General features: G+C 47.6%; 1 protein-coding gene across 4 annotated transcripts in view; it reads left to right on the forward strand.

The window, feature by feature from the left end:
- Positions 1-14,481, forward strand: part of EFR3A (EFR3 homolog A) — a 183,929-nt gene that overhangs the window by 124,617 nt on the left and 44,831 nt on the right. For 2 of the 4 annotated variants that reach the window (XR_004480932.2, XR_007472516.1), the window contains exon 24: positions 11,576-11,745. The exons of 1 other annotated variant lie outside the window; for it this stretch is intronic. The gene's annotated coding sequence lies outside the window, so the exon portion shown is untranslated. Of the gene's footprint in view, positions 1-11,575; positions 11,746-14,159; positions 14,441-14,481 lie in introns of all 4 variants that reach the window. One more of the 4 variants, XR_004480929.2, reaches the window with a different exon arrangement.

Genomic DNA, 14,481 nt, shown 5'->3' on the forward strand with positions numbered 1-14,481 from the left:
AAACAGCAACAAAAGCAGGTTGCAGGCTGACTTTAGTTTGAGGGTGAAAGGAAGATACTTTGGGTGTGTGCAGAGGGGCTTGGTGGGGTCAGTACTCCACCTAGGCCAGCCAGGCAGGGCTTGAGCTGACGTACATGTCTCAGCTTTTGGTTCCAACCACGGCTCCTCTCTGCCAGGTTCTCAGAATGGTTCCCAGGGAGAGGAGTTCCCTCCTGACTGAGCGCCATGGGCTGTACGGCGACAGTGCTCTGCACAATGCAGGCTTTCAGACCAGGAGGGAGACTCACAACTTCAGTTCTGTTCGAGCCCTTATCACAGAGCCCGTGTAACTGCTCTGGCACTTTCTACACTGGGCACAACGGCCTCAGGAACTGTTTAATTAGCATACCAGCCAACAGCTAAGAATGTCTACTGCCCACTTAAGCAGCGATTGTAAAATATGGCCTGCTGGGCTTCCCCGGTGGCGCAGTGGTTGAGAGTCCGCCTGCCGATGCAGGGGACGCGGGTTCGTGCCCCGGTCTGGGAAGATCCCACATGCCGTGGAGCGGCTGGGCCCGTGAGCCATGGCCGCTGAGCCTGTGCGTCCGGGGCCTGTGCTCTGCAATGGGAGAGGCCACAACAGTGAGAGGCCTGTGTATCGCAAAAAAAAAAATTATATATATATATATATGGCCTGCTCCTTGTTCATTACTGCACTGGTATTTCCTTTGTGCAACTGATAATAAAATTTCTGCTCTGGAGGGTGGGGAATGATCTTATTACTGACATGGGCTAATCAGGTATGTTTGCCCCCCTACACTCCCACTTACTTTTCGGGATATCGGTGCCCACGCATTTTCATGAGCAGCTATAAAAGTCACCCTGGTTTTATTTTATTGTATTTAGTTTTATTTTTTCTTTACATGCTGCAATATTTATTCCAAAAATCTTTAAGAAAACCCTACTTTCAGCAGGGAATTGTTATAACCAGTGAACATAACGGAGAGAGATGTTTTCTCTGAGCTAATAGGAAACTGGCCCAGAAGTGAACTATAGCAAGAAGATTGATTTGGCACTTAGAAAAGAAACTTTCTAGACCTAAATAGACATTTCTCCAAAGAAAACATACACACGGCCAAGAGGCACATGAAAAGGTGCCCAACACCGCTAATTATTAGAGAAATGCAAATCACAACTGCAATGAGGTATCACATCCATCACCAAAAAATCCACAAACAACAAATGCTGGAGAGGGTGTGGAGAGACGGGAACCCTCTGGCACTGCTGGTGGGAATGTGAACTGGTGCAGGCACTATGGAGGCTCCTTAAGAAACTCCAACTCCAGCAAGTGCTGCGCCCTGAAGTCTAAGGCAGTGTTTGCACAGAAGCCTCAACCCACATCCCTCACGGCTGCTCCTAGCCAACAGCTCAGCACGGGCAGGTATTCTTGGTGGGCTGGGTTCCTGGGGGACGCGGGACTCTTCTGATGGACTCCTCCCTGGAGGCCTTGCCAAATTTCCTTAGACACACCTGTGTCTGTCTAGGATGCGTTCACCACCACCCCTCCCCAGTCTGTCCTTCACTTGCAGAGCTGTATGACCTCTCCCAGACTTTCCTGGTTGACACTCCATTTTTTTTAATCACAGTTGAAACCTTTCTACACTTAATCCTGTCCTGTCATCAGAGAAGACCCAGACTTCTTTGAGAGTAGCGTGCAGGCAGAGGCCTCAAAAACAGACCTTTCCCCCTACAATGTCACGACCAAGAATTGGCGAACTGGGGAGGTGGGCGGTCTCTATGGTGGCCACACACTCACCCCTGCAAAACTGGAACTGTAGGCACGGCACATCTAAACCCATATATAAAAGGGTATGTTTGCACTTAAACTTTCTATGGTTATACTTTTTTTTTTTAACTCTAGGTGTTTGTGTTTGAAAATAAAATCTCTCAGGACAAACATAAATGTCTGTGACAGGTTCTCATAACAGGGTATCATGATCATTTTTAGTATCACAATGTAGTAGTAAACTAAGGGGAAACAGAGATAAAGCAAGAAGGACAGATAGAAAAATGTTCAGTGGCCTCAATTTTATAAAGAAATTTAAAATTTTAAAAGGCATGTAAGTGGGGGGTGGGAGGATGTAAAAGGACAATTTTGATCAAAGGGAAATGTATCATTTTGGAAGAAGAAAATGTTAGACAAGTTTAAAAATTATAAAAATGGGTTTTGGTAAATGAGATTTCATTTAAAAGGAAAAAAATTAGGGAAAAACTGTAGAACATTGCACAATTTTGTCACCAAAGATGAGGTGAGTCAAGATCATAGCTGGGATCTTTTTTTTTTTTTTTTGCCACGCCGCACGGCATGCAGGATCTTAGTTCCCTGACCAGGGATCGAACCTGTGCCCCTTGCATTGGGAGCAAGTAGTCCTAACCATTGGACCACCAGGGAAGTCCCATAGTTGGTATTTGATCAAGACCACTTAAGTTCTTGAGAAAGGTTGAGGGGCTGATACATCAGCCCCAGTTGTTCTAGCAATGGGACCCCAGTCATGACCAAAACCTTTTAATAAGAAAGAAGCCACATATGAAGGAAGTAAATAATCAATAGAAGCCCAGCACATTCTGGAAGGGGTTGACCCACTCTGTCTCAGAGGAAAGGTCAGAGGTGGTGTTTGGAAGGATCTGAACTTGAAGGAAAGACTTTGCATCTTATGGAAAGTGGTTATATTCTAATTTCAACCTACAAGCTTCTGGACGACATGCAAACCTCTTGAATTATCTCCTAACTCAGGTCCTGGTCAAGATAAACGATCAATAATATTGTGGGTTCCCTTTGCTTCACTGTCACTATTGGGATTGGAAGGGAACCACAGAGAGGAGAGGGTCAGTGGGTTGGTCCAGAGTTTACCTGAATATAGAAAAAGGAGAAAAATGACAAGATAAATGAGTGATCTCAGCAACGACAGTGCCCAAGCAGTTGCAGGAAGGAAAGAAGTGATTTGGGATGTTTAGCTGCATAAATATGCAAATAGGAAAGCGCATAGGAAGGAGCCGGAAGACTCAGATTCACAGCTAAGATCCCAAGTGAACTCGGAGTTATTACCCCGGCTGCCAAGGAGCTTACTTAGATGGCTTTCAGGTTTGGTGGCATGGGCCCCAACTTTAGAATGTGGGGTTGGAAGTGTTTACTTTTACACGAGATGCCTCCAGAAGGGGCAAGGGAGCTGTTGCATGTCAGGAAGGCCAACACACTCCAAGGGAATCAGCAAAGCAAGGGACAGCAGCCCCTGAGCAGCGGGGGAGGAGATGCAATACCGGGTGGAGAGGACCTTGCTGACCCTTGCCCTTTGTTCTCCTTGGTGCCCACTTACCCCCATCCCACGTGTCCATGCTCAAAATATCAGCTTTAATATCAGTATTAACCCTCGAGCTTATCATTCATGTTTGATTTCCACCACTCATTAGGCAAGGTGATAAAATTACTAGTAAGCAAATCAGATGGAATTTGACAAGACGGCCCAGGGTTCATTGTATGTAATTATATACTAAGCCAGAAATACAGTAAAATACCGTGACTCACCGCCTTGCGGGGCCATTAGCATTCCTACAAGCAGAAGCACGATCATGGCAGCAGAGCAAACAGTGGGATCTTGGCATCAGCTGCAACAGCGTCCTGGGAGAGAAGTCAGTGGAATATGGCAAGTGTGCTTTCAGAAACCATGACACGAGACCCCACAGGAGCTGTTTGTCCCGTAATGCAGTGCAGGAAAAAGAGAAAGCCCCGAAAGTGTCTCTGTCCCAGCTTTGCCAGCGGCTTTGTTAGCAATACGACAGTAAGGAGATTATGTTCCCTCTTTGAGACTCAGTTTATCCATCTGTAAAATGGACAGCTCACCGTGCGCTCCTTGAGGACGTAGTTCTGGTCTCATTTATTTATTCACTAAATCAATGGTCATTTATTATGGGTCAGGCACATTGCAAGGATCCAGGAAAGCAAAGTGAGGAAAACACACCATACCTGTGAGTGGTTCACAGACGAATGGGCAAGGGTGGCAATTTAACAAGCGCTATAGTTTGACTTCTGTAAATTGAATTTTGAGCAACCCATACGTTATAACCCACCAGCATTCTGAGCAGCATTCTTTTCTTAAAATTTTTTAAGCATTTTTTAATTGAAGTACAGTTAATTTACAATGTTGTATTAGTTTTGGGTGTACAGCAAAGTGATTCAGATATGTGTGTGTGTGTGTGTGTGTGTGTGTGTGTGTGTATACTTTTACAGATTCTTTTTCATTATAGGGTATTACAAGATACTGAGTATAGTTCCCTGTACTATAAAGTAGGTCTTTGTTGTTTAGCCATTTTATACATAGTGTGTATCTGTTAATCCCAGACTCTTAATTTATCTCCCCCCATCCCCTTTGGAAACCACAAGTTCTTTTCTCTATATCTGTGAGTCGATTTCTGTTTTGTAAATAAGTTCATTTATATCATTTTTTTAGATTCCACCCATAAGTAATATCATAGGATATTCTTGAGCGGGCTGGCTCTGAACTTTTGTACCAACATCACAGAACAAATCCGGCCATCGCTTGGCAGCGCTGCCTGCTAGCAAACAATGCTTTTGCATACTTTGCGGCAGTCCTAGCAGTTCAAGGAATGTGCCTTTGGAAGGGCCTGGGGGGAAGGGGCGAGGTGGGTGGGGTCAGGAACCTGCCACATTTCAACTGTAGCTGCCCTGGGATCTGAGCAGTCAATATTGAACTTCAGTAGTCACTTACGTCTATTGCCTGAAGCAGGTCAACCATGTATTTAATAGGGAAGGAACAACTTAAAGACCAGAGGGATTTAGAATAGAATAGTTTTAGCTCCCTGGGAATCTAACTCCCAAAGGAATGTGAGATGGATGATTGACTTACACATATTCAGTTTTAGAACATGTTTTTAGGACACAGTTTGAATGATAATACAGAGTGACTATGCTACCCCAGTGGTACACACAGGGCTGCTGAATACGGTTGTATATGTTGTGCACTTTGCAAAGGTGTTGTGCTGAGTGGGCAAGTAGAAGCTGAAATGCAGCCAGTGCTGGACTCCCACGCTTGCCCTCTGCAGGGCTGTGTCAACCTGGAGGGAGGGGCAATTTCTGCAATTTTTTCTCCCAGAGGCAAAGGCTGCCCTGTGTCCTGGTGGCCCAGCATAGGTACCCAGGTCCGTGGTGGGCCGCTCTGCAAGTGGACAGGGCTTGGTACTGGGGAAGGTGTCCCAGGGAGAAGACATTTGTAGGTTGTAGGATCTCTACTCTGTGAACTTGCTCCAGGGCCCAGCACACCTCTGCTGGCTGGAAGATACCTGTTTGTTGAATGAATACACGAGAAGAGGGTGTGAGAGCTTTGAGATTCACACTCAGCGCAAGCATTCTCTAATACTCTATTATCTGCCAGACATGAGGCTCTGCTTATAACAATTTTTAACCACATAAGTTCTTACAGCAGGTTAACTTTCAAGGTTAGACAGGCTCTCTGATGGCACAGGCTCTCCCGCTGCAAAGCGGCCTGGCCTGGGAACTCCATGGGTGGCAGCTAAAGGCATTTCAGGGGACCCTATTGAAGTCGTACCCTCATGACCGAGGCCGGTGGCACTACCTGGCACTTACTGAGTCAGAGTTTTAATTGTTACCATCACACAGCGAGAGGATGCCAACTGTTTGAGCTCAGAAGAGGCAGCAGAATCATCTAGTCCAAAGTCTCTTTGTACGAATGAGATCAGTGGGGCTCAGAGACTAGCAATTTATGGTAAAAATGCCCCACTCCAGATCCAGTGCTCATCACATTAACAATATAAATTAGGAGGTGTTGTGAGGACTGAATGAGTTAATCCATGCAGGGCACGTACAAGTGCCTGATGGAGAGAAATGGCTCAGAATCATCAGTAATTACAACGATAGCGTCCGGCACCAGAAAAGGCTCAAGAAAAAGCAGCTATTACAATGAAGGCTCCAATTCCCCGTTGGAGTAGAAGCCCCCGTTGGATGAAATGCAGGAGAGAATCCAGTTGAGCACCATGGATGTTGTTCTTTTTCTCTTGTGATACTCATTTCAGGGAGATGTTCCCTTGGGTCATCCTGACGCTCAGGGAAGGACAGGCTGAGGGTGGTGTTTCTAGGAATCGCAAATATGTTTATTGGACTTTCAAGCATATATTTTATTAGAATGCAAATGAGCAGAAGTGACCTTATTACAGACGTAATCTTGACTCGGGTCTAATATTTTTTTAAAGTAGGTTATAGGGGGACTTCCCCGGTGGCGCAGTGGTTAAGAATCCACCTGCCAGTGCAGGGGACACAGGTTCAATCCCTGGTCGGGGAAGATCCCACATGCCGTGGAGCAACTAAGCCCGTGTGCCACAACTACTGAGCCTGTGCTCTAGAGCCCGTGAGCCATAACTACTGAGCCCGTGTGCCACATCTACTGAAGCCCACGCGCCTAGAGCCCGTGCTCTGCAACAAGAGAAGCCACCGCTATGAGAAGCCCGAGCACCGCAACGAAAAGTAGCCCCCGCTCGCCATGGCTAGAGAAAGCCTGCGCTCAGCAACGAAGACCCGACGCAACCAAAAATAAATAAACAAATAAAATTGACTCTTTAAAAAAATAAATAAATAAAAAGTAAGTTATAGGGACGGGGACGGGGTGATGGGGAGTTTGCCTTTAATGGGACAGAGTTTCAGTTGGGGAAAATGAAAACGTTTTAGAGATGATGGAGGTAATGTTAGCACAACAATTGAATGCACTTAACGCTACTGGACTGCTCACTTAAAAATGGTTTAAATGGTAGCTTTTATGTTATGTATATTTTACCACAATTAAAAGTGATGTTATAAACTCCAGGACCTCATTCCTTTAAACACTACCTTTCAGTGATTGGGTCATTCTTTGTCTTGGGTCTTCACCAAGCATCTCCGTATACTGGCTCATAAGGACACGCTAGAACTTTCTAGGTGAGGAGCCAAGGCTCAGAGAGCTCCAGTAACTTGCAAGGCCACCTTTGCCAAAAGGCACCACGGCAGCACCAGGCACAAGATTCAAACCGCGCTCAGCCAGTCCGACTTGAGTCTGTGGTCCAGGTTGTAACAGGGAAGAGGCAAGTCTGACTACAGGCTGGATCTCTTTCTTTTACTTTAACCTTTGCTTTCCACTGCTTTTGTTCACTAAAAGGATACTGTCTGTAAGTAATGGCATGCCTCGGGGAACCCTGCCCCTCTGCCTGAATGTTAAAGTGCCTTTGTTCAGGGAAACATCCGGACCCTGTCCACGTGTGGATGGCTACAGGAAAGAAGAAATTAACACATCCCCTCCCTGAGGCTGGCTATTCCAGGGGACATTTGCTAAACTTATGGCCTTTTTACTTTACTTCCTCGTCTCCTCCCCGCTCTGTGCTATAAGAGAAATTGGCATCCAAACCCCAATAAGATGGTTTTTTGGAGACACTAGTCTGTCATCTTATCAATCTGCCAGCTTTCCGAATAAAGTCGTCTTCCCTGCCTCAACACCTCGCCTCCCATTTCATCGGCCTGTTGTGCGGCGATAACAAGGTGTTTTACCCTCAACTGCGATGCTGATCATTAAATCTCAAATAAGCAGCCTAGTAATTTTATTCACTGTATAACTGTTGAGAGTTTTGGCAATACTTGTTGGGAGGCCCCCAGGCTGGCCAGCCACTCGCTGGGGTGTGGTGTGACACTGCAATCGACAATCCCCAGCTGGGAGCCAAGAAAAGGGAAATTGCAGTGCCAGCCAGAGGTGACAGCATGGGCTCAGCCTTGAACAATGCGGAAAGAGACTTGAAGTGGGGGGACACGCACATTAGGATCTGGGGGTGGGATGACTCAGGGCCGCTGCTGAAATCCAGCATCCTTCTGCTGACAGTCAGGTGCCCTTGGGGCTGGGGCTGTGTCCACCTGGAGGAGAACGGCCTTTTCCTAAGGAGGCCTCCAGGGCTGTCAGGGACCCTGCGGCAGTGCTATCTTGTGGGACTGAGGGTCCCCAAGCCTCGCCTTGGTCTGCGTGCACTGGAGGCCTGGCTCACCAAGGTGTTCCCTGAAGACTGATTCCGCCTCATCTAGGATGTTTCTAAGAGCAAGGCCTTTCTAGCTGGACAGACCTGGGGTGGAGTCGGGTTGTTGGGGGGGGACCAGGGGAGGGGGCTCAGGCTCCACCTTTCCCTTGATGAGTGCCCTGAGCCAGACACTGCAGCTGTCTTGTACTCATTTTCCTGGCCAGTAAGATGCCCATTTATCTTCCTCAGGGTGTCATGAGGATTGAATGGAGTAATCCTTCAAGGTGGGGCCTGCCTAGCATGAACTAGGTGCTTAGTAAGGCCAGCCCATGACTCGTGATGGTTATATTTCCACACCAGGTGCCCTAGGGAGAGACGTTGGCCCACACAGGTTTGTAGGACTCTCATTGATGTGTTGTGCTGGATTTTTTCCCCAGGGAAATGCACCAGACGTTGTCCTCTGGCACTACATCTCTTTGTACAAGAGCTGAGTGCCTCTGAGTTTTTAGCTACATCTTGGAGTAGCATCCAGGCCTCAGGCACCTCTTGAGAGCATCCTCCCTCCCTCCCTTTGTTCCTCCCATCCTTACCATCCCTCCGTCCTTTCCTCCCTCTTTTTCTCCCTCCCTCCCCCTTCCTCCATTCTTAACGCCCTCCCTCCATCCCTCCCTTCCTTCCTCTTTGGCCCCCTCCACAATCAGGAGAAGGGGGTGCCTACCGTGAAGGTCCCACTCGAAAGCTGCTGGCTGCGCGATGCTTGGCTTTGAACAAGATGGGGACCGAGCCCTTTATATCCCAGGGAAAACCCTTAGTCATGCGGTCCCCCTCCCCCTCCTCACATCAAGAGGACAGCCTTTCATGAATCTGGCAGGTGGGCTGCCTCTGAGGGGGAGGAGGCATCATAACGCTCTGGCTTGGAGCAGGTGAAGACTCCATATTAAGAGGCCCATCTTGAGCCTCAGAGGAGACCCAGGCTGTAATTAGAGAACAATGGCTCCCCTGTTCCACACACCCTACCTCATCTCAAAGGCTTGGAGGCCCAGAGATTATGTCTCGGGGTCATCAGGGGAGTTCCAATGAAATTCACAAGAGCTCTCCGTCCAGGAAAAGGGCTGGCTTTGTCTAGTCTAGTTAATTTTCCAGCAAGAGGATCTGTGGGGTGATTCTTCTATGTGCCTGGCCTCGGGCCTGGGAATTTGATACCTCTTTCCTTTAGGGCTTTTCTGCACAAGCTGGGGGGTAGGGTGAGATGGGGCTTTGAAATCAGACATCCTAGGTTCCAGTGCCCATCCTGCTTACTCATTACCAGAGGGATATGGAGCTTGGAGCTTGTCACTGCTCAGCCTTGACTCCACATCCATGGGGAGTAATCCCACGAGGACCGTGAGAATGAGGTGAGCCAGGTAAAGGGCATGGATGGTAGTGGGGCCCATTAAATCCTAGTTCTTCCTCTTTCCTTGATAGCCCCCTTGGGAATTGTTTCCTTTGCAGATTTAACAAGGAGTGAGAACATTTATTGAAAGCCTTTTGGGCACCACAAATGTTTTGACAGGATTTTGTCCTCATCATCCTGACAGTGGTAGGATACAGCACTAGCTCCATTTTACAGATGAGACAAACAGGGGTTGTCGAGGTTTGAGGAGTTAGTCCAAGCGCACGTGTGATGGGACCGCTCTTGGCTTACAGGTGAACCTGGCTGTGAGCTGTTCCCTCCACCACTGCCTCCTGGAGAACCAGGGCTCATCCAGTGATCAAATCTGGGAAGAGCTGAGCCTTTACAGAGCCCACTGTAGGGTTTCTTCAAATCATTAGTTGTCCTTGTGCATCGAAGCTTTGTTTCGATCATTAATTATTGTTCAGTATCTCAGGTGCACAGAGGAACGAAGCTATGCCATGCCCTTCCTTTCTCACTAATACAGAAGATGCACCATCTCTAAAACGATTATGTCAAGGGGGGTAGATGGATCAATGTGGCAAAATTCATCTTTTCAGCATCTCCAGAGCCTACGTTCTGCTCAATGCCAAGGGGTAATAACAATCTGCATAGGTGTGGTGTTCTAGACATTTCTCGGGATTTGAGAAGGTCATCTTCTTCCCATAGCCAACAACAGGGTATCTCAACCTTAGCACTATTGATATTTTCATCCAAATAAGTTTTCGCTGTTGGGGTCTCCTGTGCATTTTAAGGTGTTTAGCGGCATCTTGGGGCTCTACCCACTAGATACCAGTAGCAGTCCCCCTCCCCAAGTTGTGACAAACAAAAATGTCTCTAGATATTGCCAAACAAATATCTCTGGGGGTCCAGATCACCTCTGATTGAGAAGCACAGGCCTACAATATCCCTGGAACCTTGGCCTTTTCCTTCTCTGTTGATGGAGCAGGGTGAGATCAGTTTTCACAAGAACTCAGACATAAGAGAAAAAAGGCTGTTGTATGGGAGTTTCAAATTTAAGATTGCATTATGATAGCACCCTATTTCCTCACTCACATAAGCCCCCAACACAGGGCACCTATTCAGAATAGGTGGGCATAGCAACACGCACACACGAACTCATAGAGATTCGCAATGGGACTAGGAAACACACACAGAATCCCTTTTCCCCTCCCCCTCTCCTTCCCCCTTCCTTTCTTTCTCTTGCTAGTTTAGCTAGTCTTTTGGACTTGAGTGAAATAGACAGAAATGCACCTGTGCTTTGCCTCCAGGAAGAATACTGGTTAAGGATGTTACGTGTGTAGCTGCATGGTCTCCTTCATTGGCTGGGGCACCATAACTGTCCTATCTCTCTACCTCATCAGTAAACCACTGGTGGCCACCTATGCACAGATGAGTAGGAACGCCAGTGTGGAAGCACCCCCTGAGGCCCCCTCATTGCCCTAAGCATCCGCCACATCAGGACTTATTCAGCCCAGGAGGGGCCAACCTCTCCTCACACTCCAGGAGGCCGTGGACTCCAGGCTCTGGCCAGTTTTCCTTGGGCCCTATTTACTTCCCGCCATGGCTGCTGTTGGGATAGTGTGACCCTAGAAAACCGGTCCCATGTGGTGCTCTGAGCCTTTGTCCCTTCTGCGTGGGCCGCAGACGTCCCCCACACTCGGGCTTTTAAAAGTTGTGGTTGTGCGTAATCATTATCCCTAAAGGATGGTTGGCGGGTTCCACACGAGCAGACAGCCGGGGGTCAGGACCAAGTCGTCCATCAGTTCATCCTCTACTTTCCCTGATGATAAATTACTCTCTGTGGAACCTCAGGGATCATTTCCTGCCAAAGGTTCCTAATTAATATCAATTTGATCCATCACAGAGGGTCGGGTCAGATTAACTCACACTTAATGAATGATGCTGTTTTCTTGATTCCTATCCAGGTACGAATCCCTTTGCCTTAGCAAATTTACTGTATCCTCCTCAGCTTTGCAAACAAGGGGCCCTTCGCAGGCCCTAGGAGGCCCGACCACAGCTGTTTATGAGCTTGACATTTGCGTAACTTTGAGGGCCCCTCGGGTGTCCTGGGGATTAACAATAAATCTTTCTGTGTTTGACCAGACAGGGAAGCATCGAGCTACTTCCTTCACGAAAGAACCTGACGTTCACTGGTCATGCAAGGACACTTAGGGTGTTCCGAAGGGGGAAAACTGCCTCCACTTGGATGCTACTTGGAAAGTGGCGGACATAGATCATAAAGGAGGGAACGCCGATGCTCGGCAGCGTGCGAGGTGAGTGAGTGGAGGGAAGCTGTCCCTGCAGTGAGGAACGCAGGGGTCCAGACGGGGCCACTGGAGAGAGCTTAGTAATGCTCTGCATAGACACTCAGCATTTACAGAGATACTGGAGCAAGCACAGACATGGAAATAGCATACGGGGACCTGATCCCATGAGGGGGATGACTCATCGTGTGAGTGTGCAGTAGAGGGATCACTCAGGAGGGCATTCAAACCATGCATCTGCCAAAGAAAGGTCTGGTCCTTGAACAGTTCCTAGGACGTAACCTCTAAACCCTTGGGATATATTGCTTGGTAAGTGTCTTTGTATACCCGGGGCTTTGCACCATGCCAGGTAGTCTAAGCTAACAAGGTGATTTGTAGTGGGCGCCATGAGTCACACAGTGTCAGCTTGACCTCTGGTGGGGCTGGAGCCTGAGTAACTGAGCTCAGCCAGGCATTTCATGTCCCCGCATGACTGACCCCCAGCGAAACCCCTGGACTCCACGGCTCGGGTGAGTTTCCTGGTTGACAGTACTCCATACACGCTGCTACACGTCATCTGGAGGAATTCAGTGCCGTCCATGTGAGTCTGCTTGGAGAGGACACAGCCAGGAGCTTGTGCCTGGACTCTGCCCTCTGCACCTTTTCCCTTGGCTGACCTTAATCTCTACCTTTTTGCTGCACTCAATGGTAAAAGTGACTCTAAGAACTTTTCTGACTTCTGTGAGTCCTATCAGTACATCATCAAACCTGAGAGTGCCCTTGGGCACCCCCAAATACAGTGGGACGCACAGAAGAGAAATCAAGACCAGACATCCACAAAACAACACTCTCCACCTCCCCGTGAGGGAAGGTTCTCATCACCTCCTGTTTAGGGGGCTTGGAAGGTTATGTGGATCGATAGTACAGCAAGTCTGATGCGTTGTAGATAAGCAAGTTTGAATAAACTGTGCAGAGAATTCATATGTGACTCTCTCCAGAGGATGGGTTCAGCTTTCCTCATTTATCCTTGTGTTGCCTTCCTGAAGTCCCAGGTTTAAGCCATGTCAGAGTCTCAGTGCCTGGACTGGTTTGTTCATGCTAGCATGACACCCCACATCCCATTTCTTCAGTCTCAGTCACCATGGGAGTCCCTTGAGCATAGCTACTAGGTTTCCATGACCTTGGAGCAGGCAAGGGAGTCAGCATCACTGCATTGATTGTGAGAGCTCTAACACGTGGTCTTCCACATTCAATCCCTTACACAGATTCACAGGAGAGAAAGAATTGCTACTTCCAAAAAGACCCACATTCAATTAATTGACGATCTGGCTGCAGCCTGGGTGAATTCTGCAAATGCAGCCAACTTGGGCCAGGGGCCAGGGTGAACAGATGTTGCCCAACTTACTGTTAGGTCCCATTGCTTTTTCAAGACCTCAAACAGACTTGCAGATATTCTCGAGGCATTTTTGTTTCAAGGCTGGAAAAAAAAAAGAGAGGGAACTCATGGCATGGAGAAGGAAATGCTACAGAGACATAAATTCTGACAGCGCCAGCGATGGCCCAGGCTCTTCCCAGGGGGCCAGTATATGGCAGTGCACAGGACAGGGTGTTACTCAGAGTCAACGTCAGAGAATGAAGGAACTTGTGCAAGACCCCCTTGCTAGTTAGCAGGAAAGTCGTGTTGAGAGCAAAGCCTCATTTCGCCAGTCTCTGCCCAGTGATGTTTTTCTAACACGCAGCTGTACCAACCTCATCTCCCCAGTTTGCACAATGCTAATCTGAACTCATTATGATGTTCCGTAAATGTAAAATGCTGTTTGTGTGGAGATTTTAATGTGGTGAGGACAATAGAAGAGCTAGTCAATAAGCAGTTTGCAAGATTTCCTATTCCCTCTCCCCACACCAGGTAAATAGATTTCTATTTTTGACTACTGAGCCCCTCCAGCACCCCCAGTCCAAATGCTTGGTTTTTATGATGCGGAATACAGGTGACGGTGGAAGGAAAAGACAGCGGAAGGGGGGTGATGGACTTGTACAAGAAATAAGGAAACTGTGTTGAGAGATAAAAAAGTGAAAGGCAAAAGGAAAAGAAAATAATCAGAGGCGATATATGGGAACAGAGAAAGAGCCAGAAAGCTTGATTTTAGGAAAGTTATTGAGTGATACGTTGGAAAATGAAGCCTGAAGAGAGGTTTTGAGACGGTAGCTTGTGGGAAGTGAGAGATAATGGAGGGGCAAAAAGAATAAGAAGAGTTTCTGAGAAGTGTCACCATGGATCTCATCTGATATTCTTCAGAAGCCACAAGGAAGGGCTGGGCAGCTAAATTGTGTTTTGTTTGATTGTTTGTTGTTATGTAAAGCATGGCCATATGACCACCTGCCTTATTTGGGTTATACTTAGAAAGGATTTTTCACAGAGTTCAGCCTGGTTCCATGCTTTTCAGAAAGCCAGAGTCCCTTGACCAGACAGTTCAGGAGGGTGGCACGATACCATGGCCAAACTATTGGTTTTGGGAACGGACAGGCTACGTCAGCCACTTTTGTCGGCAGGAGTAGAAGAAAAAAAGAAGATGTCTGGCATCTCTGAGAATAAATGGGGCTCAGATGCCATGAGGACAAGGACGGAGGTACCATACACATCCACTTCTAGCACTTCAAGCTGCCGTCTTCTTCTTGAATTACTGGTATACATTTTGCTTTGGTCAGGAGTTTGAGTGCTTACATGGTGAGTGTCTCCTGTTTCATTTGTCTTTGTCTTTTTAGCTT

Source organism: Orcinus orca, chromosome 17 (genome assembly GCF_937001465.1).
Source record: "Orcinus orca chromosome 17, mOrcOrc1.1, whole genome shotgun sequence".
In the NCBI taxonomy this organism is placed as follows: Eukaryota; Metazoa; Chordata; class Mammalia; order Artiodactyla; family Delphinidae; genus Orcinus; species Orcinus orca.